This window comes from Narcine bancroftii, unplaced genomic scaffold, assembly GCF_036971445.1.
Source record: "Narcine bancroftii isolate sNarBan1 unplaced genomic scaffold, sNarBan1.hap1 Scaffold_158, whole genome shotgun sequence".
NCBI classification, from domain to species: Eukaryota; Metazoa; Chordata; class Chondrichthyes; order Torpediniformes; family Narcinidae; genus Narcine; species Narcine bancroftii.
In genome coordinates, this window is record NW_027211893.1 from 4,033,130 (window position 1) to 4,041,797 (window position 8,668).

Sequence of the window (8,668 nt, forward strand, 5' to 3'; positions counted from 1 at the left end):
GCTGGGGAATCAGAGGTGGGGAATCAGAGTCGGGGAATCAGAGGCAGGGAATCGGATGTGCGGAATCAGAGATGGGGAATCAGAGGTGGGGAATCAGAGGCGGTGAATCTGAGATGGGGAATCAGAGGCGGGGAATCAGAGGCAGGTTATCAGACACGGGGATTCAGAGGCTGGGAATCAGACGGGGGGAATCAAAGGCGGGGAATGAAGCTGGGGAATCAGAGGCAGGGAATCAGAGGCAGGGAATCAATCACGGGGAATCAGAGCTGGGGAATCAGAGGCGGGGAATTAGAGTTGGGGAATCAGAGGAGGGAAATCAGAGGCGGGGAAACAGAGGCGGGGAATCAGATATGGGGAATCAGAGGTGGGGAATCAGAGGTTGGGAATCAGAGGCAGGGAATCAGAGGCGGGGAATCAGAGGCAGGGAATCAGATATGCGGAATCGGAGATGGGTAATCAGAGGTAGGGAATCAGAGGTGGGGAATCAGAGGCAGGGAATCAGATATGGGGAAACAGGGGCGGGGAATCAGAGGCGGGGAAACAGAGGCAGGGAATCAGATATGGGAAATCAGAGGCGGGGAATTAGAGTTGGGGAATCAGAGGCGGGGAATCAGAGGCGGGGAAACAGAGGCGGGGAATCAAACACGGGGAATCAGAGGTGGGGAATCAGAGGTTGGGAATCAGAGGCATGGAATCAGAGGCGGGGAATCAGAGGCGGGGAATCAGAGGCAGGGAATCAGATGTGCGGAATCGGAGATGGGGTATCAGAGGCAGGGAATCAGAGGCGGGGAATCAGAGTCCGGGAATCAGATATGGGGAATCAGAGGCGGGGAATCAGAGGCGGGGAAACAGAGGCTGGGAATCAGATATGGGGAATCAGAGGTGGGGAATCAGAGGTTGGGAATCAGAGGCAGGGAATCAGAGGCTTGGAATCAGATGCAGGGAATCAGATGCAGGGTATCAGAGGCGGGGAATCAGAGCTGGGGAATCAGAGGTGGGGAATCAGAGTTGGGGAATCAGAGGCGGGGACTTAGATATTGGGAAACAGAGGCGGGGAATCAGATGCGGGGAAACAGAGGCGGGGAATCAGATATGGGGAATCAGAGATGGGGAATCAGAGGCAGGGAATCAGATGTGCGGAATCAGAGATGGGGAATCAAAGGCAGGGAATCAGAATCAGAAGCATGGAATCAGAGGCCGGGAATCAGAGGCCGGAATCAGATGCCGGGAATAAGAGGCTGGGAATCAGAGGTGGGGAATCAGAGTCCGGGAATCAGAGATGGGGAATCAGAGGCGGGGAATGAGATATGGGGAATCAGAGGCGGGGAATCAGAGGCGGGGAAACAGAGGCGAGGAATCAGATATGGGGAATCAGAGGTGGCGAATCAAAGGCGGTGAATCAGAGATGGGGAATAAGAGGCGGGGAATCAGAGGCAGGGAATCAAACACGGGGAATCAGAGGCGGGGAATCAGAGCTGGGGAATCAGAGGCGGGGAATCAGAGTTGGGGAATCAGAGGCGGGGAATCAGAGCTTGGGAATCAGAGGTGGGGATCAGAGTCGGGGAATCAGAGGCAGTTAATCAGATGTGCGGAATCCGAGATGGGGAATCAGAGGTGGGGAATCAGAGGCTGTGAATCAGAGATGGGGAATCAGAGGCGGGGAATCAGACGCAGGAAATCAGACACGGGGATTCAGAGGATGGGAATCAGACGGGGGGAATCAAAGGCGGGGAATCAGAGCTGGGGAATCAGAGGCAGGGAATCAGAGTTGGGGATTCAGAGGCGGGGAATCAGATATGGGGAAACAGAGGCGGGGAATCAGAGGCGGGCAAACAGAGGCGGGGAATTAGATATGTGGAATCAGAGGTGGCGAATCAAAGGCAGGGAATCAGATGTGCAGAATCAGAGATGGGGAATCAGAGGCAGCGAATCAGAATCAGAAGCGGGGAATCAGAGGCCGGGAATCAGAGGCCGGGAATCAGATGCTGGGAATAAGAGGCCGGGAATCAGAGGTGGGGAATCAGAGTCCGGGAATCAGAGATGGGGATTCAGAGGCGGGGAATGAGATATGGAGAATCAGAGGCGGGGAATCAGAGGCGGGGATACAGAGGTGGGGAATCAGATATGTGGAATCAGAGGTGGCGAATCAAAGGCGGTGAATCAGAGATGGGGAATCAGAGGCGGGGAATCAGAGGCAGGGAATCAAACACGGGAAATCAGAGGCGGGGAATCAGAGCTGGGGAATCAGAGGCGGGGAATCAGAGTTGGGGAATCAGAGGCAGGGAATCAGATATGGGCAAACAAGGGCAGGGAATCAGAGGCGGGGAAACAGAGGCGGGGAATCATATATGGGGAATCAGAGGTGTGGAATCAGAGGTTGGGAATCAGAGGCAGGGAATCAGAGGCGGCGAAACAGAGGCGGGGAATCAGATATGGGGAATCGGAGGTGGCGAATCAAAGGCGGTGAAACAGAGATGGGGAATCAGGGCAGGGAATCAGAGGCAGGGAATCAAACACGGGGAATCAGAGCTGGGGAATCAGAGGCGGGGAATTAGAGTTGGGGAATCAGAGGAGGGGAATCAGAGGCGGGGAAACAGAGGCAGGGAATCAGATATGGGGAATCAGAGGTGGGGAATCAGATGTTGGGAATCAGAGGCAGGGAATCAGAGGCGGGGAATCAGAGGCAGGGAGTCAGATGTGCGGAATCGCAGATGGGTAATCAGAGGTAGGGAATCAGAGGTGGGGAATCAGAGGCGGGGAATAAGAGGCCGGGAATCAGATATGGGGAAACAGAGGTGGGGAATCAGAGGCGGGGAAACAGAGGCGGGGAATCAGATATGGGGAATCAGAGGTGGGTAATCAGAGGTTGGGAATCAGAGGCAGGGAATCAGAGGCTTGGAATCAGATGCAGGGAATCAGATGCGGGGATTCAGAGGCGGGGAATCAGAGCTGGGGAATCAGAGGTGGGGAATCAGAGTTTGGGAATCAGAGGCGGGGACTTAGATATTGGGAAACAAAGGCGGGGAATCAGAGGCGGGGAAACAGAGGCGGGGAGTCAGATATGGGGAATCAGAGGTGGGGAATCAGAGGCAGGGAATCAGATGTGCGGAATCAGAGATGGGGAATCAGAGATGGGGATTCAGAGGCGGGGAATGAGAGGCCGGAATCAGATGCCGGGAATAAGAGGCCGGGAATCAGAGGCGGGGAAACAGAGGCGGGGAATCATATATGGGGAATCAGAGGTGTGGAATCAGAGGTTGGGAATCAGAGGCAGGGAATCAGAGGCGGCGAAACAGAGGCGGGGAATCAGAGGCGGGGAATGAGATATGGGGAATCAGAGGCGGGGAATCAGAGGCGGGGAAACAGATGCGGGGAATCAGATATGGGGAATCAGAGGTGGCGAATCAAAGGCGGTGAATCAGAGATGGGGAATCAGAGGCCGGGAATCAGAGGCAGGGAATCAAACACGGGGAATCAGAGGCGGGGAATCAGAGCTGGGGAATCAGAGGCCGGGAATCAGAGTTGGGGAATCAGAGGCGGGGAAGCAGAGGCAGGGAATCAGACGCGGGGATTCAGAGGCGGGGAATCATAGTTGGGAATCAGAGGCGGATAATCAGATATGGGGAAACAGAGGTGGGGAATCAGGGGCGGGGAAACAGAGGCGGGGAATCAGATATGGGGAATCGGATGCAGGGAATCAGAGGCGGGGAATCGGAGCTGGGGAATCAGAGGCGGGGAATCAGAGTTGGGGCATCAGAGGTGGGGAATTAAATATGGGGAAACAGAGGCGGGGAATCAGAGGCGTGGAAACAGAGGCGGGGAATCAGATATGGGGAATCAGAGGTGGGGAATCAGAGGCAGGTAATCAGATGTGCGGAATCAGAGATGGGGAATCAGAGGCAGGGAATCAGAATCAGAAGCGGGGAGTCAGAGGCCGGGAATCAGAGGCCTGGAATCAGATGCTGGGAATAAGAGGCCGGGAATCAGAGGTGGGGAATCAGAGTCCGGGAATCAGAGATGGGGAGTCAGAGGCGGGGAATGAGATATGGAGAATCAGAGGCGGGGAATCAGAGGCGGGGAAACAGAGGTGGGGAATCAGATATGGGGAATCAGAATAGGCGAATCAAAGGCGGTGAATCAGAGATGGGGAATCAGAGGCGGGGAATCAGAGGCAGGGAATCAAACACGGGGAATCAGAGGCGGGGAATCAGAGCTGGGGAATCAGAGGCTGGGAATCAAAGTTGGGGAATCAGAGTCAGGGAATCAGATATGGGGAAACAGGGGCGGGGAATCAGAGGCGGGGAAACAGAGGCGGGGAATCAGATATGGGGAATCAGAGGCGGGGAATTAGAGTTGGGGAATCAGAGGCGGGGAATCAGTGGCGGGGAAACAGAGGCGGGGAATCAAACACGGGGAATCAGAGGTGGGGAATCAGAGGTTGGAAATCAGAGGCAGGGAATCAGCGGCGGGGAATCAGAGGCGGGGAATCAGAGGCAGGGATCAGAGGCGGGGAATCAGAGGCGGGAATCAGAGGCCGGGAATCAGATATGGGGAAACAGAGGCGGGGAATCAGAGGCGGGGAAACAGAGGCTGGGAATCAGATATGGGGAATCAGAGGTGGGGAATCAGAGGTTGGGAATCAGAGGCAGGGAATCAGAGGCTTGGAATCAGATGCAGGGAATCAGATGCGGGGAATCAGAGGCGGGGAATCAGAGCCTGGGAATCAGAGTCTGGGAATCAAAGTTGGGGAATCAGAGGCAGGGAATCAGATATGGGGAAACAGGGGCGGGGAATCAGAGGCGGGGAAACAGAGGCGGGGAATCAGATATGGGGAATCAGAGGCGGGGAATTAGAGTTGGGGAATCAGAGGCGGGGAATCAGAGGCGGGGAAACAGAGGCGGGGAATCAAACACGGGGAATCAGAGGTGGGGAATCAGAGGTTGGGAATCAGAGGCAGGGAATCAGAGGCGGGGAATGAGAGGCAGGGAATCAGATGTGCGGAATCGGAGATGGGGAATCAGAGGCAGGGAATCAGAGGCGGGGAATCAGAGGCAGGGAATCAGAGGCCGGGAATCAGATATGGAGAAACAGAAGCGGGGAATCAGAGGCGGGGAAACAGAGGCTGGGAATCAGGTATGGGGAATCAGAGGTGGGGAATCAGAGGCGGGGAATCAGAGCTGGGGAATCAGAGGTGGGGAATCAAAGTTGGGGAATCAGAGGCGGGGACTTAGATATGGGGAAACAGAGGCGGGGAATCAGAGACGGGGAAACAGAGGCGGGGATTCAGATATGGGGAATCAGAGGTGGGGAATCAGAGGCAGGGAATTAGATGTGCGGAATCAGAAATGGGGAATCAGAGGCAGGGAATCAGAATCAGAAGCAGGGAATCAGAGGCCGGGAATCAGAGGCCGGGAATCAGAGGCCGGAATAAGATGCCGGGAATAAGAGGTCGGGAATCAGAGGTGGGGAATCAGAGTCCGGGAATCAGAGATGGGGAATCAGAGGCGGGGAATGAGATATGGGGAATCAGAGGCGGGGAATCAGAGGCGGGGAAACAGTGGCGAGGAATCAGATATGGGGAATCAGAGGTGGCGAATCAAAGGCGGTGAATCAGAGATGGGGAATCAGAGCTGGGGAATCAGAGGCAGGGGATCAAACACGGGGAATCAGAGGCGGGGAATCAGAGCTGGGGAATCAGAGGCGGGGAATCAGAGTTGGGGAATCAGAGGCGGGGAATCAGAGCTGGGGAATCAGAGGTGGGGAATCAGAGTCGGGGAATCAGAGGCAGGGAATCGGATGTGCGGAATCAGAGATGGGGAATCAGAGGAGGGGAATCAGAGGCGGTGAATCTGAGATGGGGAATCAGAGGCTGGGAATCAGAGGCAGGTTATCAGACACGGGGATTCAGAGGCTGGGAATCAGACTGGGGGAATCAAAGGCGGGGAATGAAGCTGGGGAATCAGAGGCAGGGAATCAGAGGCAGGGAATCAAACACGGGGAATCAGAGCTGGGGAATCAGAGGCGGGGAATTAGAGTTGGGGAATCAGAGGAGGGGAATCAGAGGCGGGGAAACAGAGGCGGGGAATCAGATATGGGGAATCAGAGGTGGGGAATCAGAGGTTGGGAATCAGAGGCAGGGAATCAGAGGCGGGGAATCAGAGGCAGGGAATCAGATGTGCGGAATCGGAGATGGGTAATCAGAGGTAGGGAATCAGAGGTGGGGAATCAGAGGCGGGGAATAAGAGGCCGGGAATCAGATATGGGGAAACAGAGGTGGGGAATCAGAGGCGGGGAAACAGAGGCGGGGAATCAGATATGGGGAATCAGAGGTGGGGAATCAGAGGTTGGGAATCAGAGGCAGGGAATCAGAGGCTTGGAATCAGATGCAGGGAATCAGATGCGGGGAATCAGAGGCGGGGAATCAGAGCTGGGGAATCAGAGGTGGGGAATCAGAGTTGGGGAATCAGAGGCGGGGACTTAGATATTGGGAAACAAAGGCGGGGAATCAGAGGCGGGGAAACAGAGGCGGGGAGTCAGATATGGGGAATCAGAGGTGGGGAATCAGAGGCAGGGAATCAGATGTGCGGAATCAGAGATGGGGAATCAGAGGCAGGGAATCAGAATCAAAAGCAGGGAATCAGAGGCCGGGAATCAGAGGCCGGAATCAGATGCCGGGAATAAGAGGCCGGGAATCAGAGGTGGGGAATCAGAGTCCGGGAATCAGAGATGGGGATTCAGAGGCGGGGAATGAGATATGGGGAATCAGAGGCGGGGAATCAGAGGCGGGGAACCAGAAGCGGGGAAACAGAGGCGGGGAATCAGATTTGGGGAATCAGGGGTGGCGAATCAAAGGCGGTGAAACAGAGATGGGGAATCAGAGGCCGGGAATCAGAGGCAGGGAATCAAACACGGTGAATCAGAGGCGGGGAATCAGAGCTGGGGAATCAGAGGCGGGGAATCAGAGTTGGGGAATCAGAGGCGGGGAATCAGACGCAGGGAATCAATATGGGAAATCAGAGGTGGGGAATCAGAGGTTGGGAATCAGAGGAAGGGAATCAGAGGCGAGGAATCAGAGCTGGGGAATCAGAGCTGGGGAATCAGAGGCGGGGAAACTGAGGCGGGGAATCAAACACGGGGAATCACAGGTGGGGAATCAGAGGTTGGGAATCAGAGGCATGGAATCAGAGGCGGGGAATCAGAGGCGGGGAATCAGAGGCAGGGAATCAGATGTGCGGAATCGGAGATGGGGAATCAGAGGAAGGGAATCAGAGGCGGGGAATCAGAGTCCGGGAATCAGATATGGGGAAACAGAGGCGGGGAATCAGAGGCGGGGAATCAGAGGCCGGGAATCAGAGGCCGGGAATCAGATGCTGGGAATAAGAGGCCGGGAATCAGAGGTGGGGAATCAGAGTCCGGGAATCAGAGATGGGGATTCAGAGGCGGGGAATGAGATATGGAGAATCAGAGGCGGGGAATCAGAGGCGGGGAATCAGATATGGGGAATCAGAGGTGTGGAATCAGAGGTTGGGAATCAGAGGCCGGAATCAGATGCCGGGAATAAGAGGCCGGGAATCAGAGGTGGGGAATCAGAGTCCGGGAATCAGAGATGGGGATTCAGAGGCGGGGAATGAGATATGGGGAATCAGAGGCGGGGAATCAGAGGCGGAGAAACAGAAGCGGGGAATCAGATATGGGGAATCAGAGGTGGCGAATCAAAGGCAGTGAATCAGAGATGGGGAATCAGAGGCCGGGAATCGGAGGCAGGGAATCAAACACGGGGAATCAGAGGCGGGGAATCAGAGCTGGGGAATCAGAGGCTGGGAACCAAAGTTGGGGAATCAGAGGCAGGGAATCAGATATGGGGAAACAGGGGCGGGGAATCAGAGGCGGGGAAACAGAGGAAGGGAATCAGATATGGGGAATCAGAGGCGGGGAATTAGAGTTGGGGAATCAGAGGCGGGGAATCAGAGGCGGGGAAACAGAGGCGGGGAATCAAACACGGGGAATCAGAGGTGGGGAATCAGAGGTTGGGAATCAGAGGCATGGAATCAGAGGCGGGGAATCAGAGGCGGGGAATCAGAGGCAGGGAATCAGATGTGCGGAATCGGAGATGGGGAATCAGAGGCAGGGAATCAGAGGCGGGGAATCAGAGTCCGGGAATCTGATATGGTGAAACAGAGGCGGGGAATCAGAGGCGGGGAAACAGAGGCTGGGAATCAGATATGGGGAATCAGAGGTGGGGAATCAGAGGTTGGGAATCAGAGGCAGGGAATCAGAGGCTTGGAATCAGATGCAGGGAATCAGATGCAGGGAATCAGAGGCGGGGAATCAGAGCTGGGGAATCAGAGGTGGGGAATCAGAGTTGGGGAATCAGAGGCGGGGACTTAGATATTGGGAAACAGAGGCGGGGAATCAGAGGCGGGGAAACAGAGGCGGGGAATCAGATATGGGGAATCAGAGATGGGGAATCAGGCAGGGAATCAGATGTGCGGAATCAGAGATGGGGAATCAAAGGCAGGGAATCAGAATCAGAAGCAGGGAATCAGAGGCCGGGAATCAGAGGCCGGAATCAGATGCCGGGAATAAGAGGCTGGGAATCAGAGGTGGGGAATCAGAGTCCGGGAATCAGAGATGGGGAATCAGAGGCGGGGAATGAGATATGGGGAAT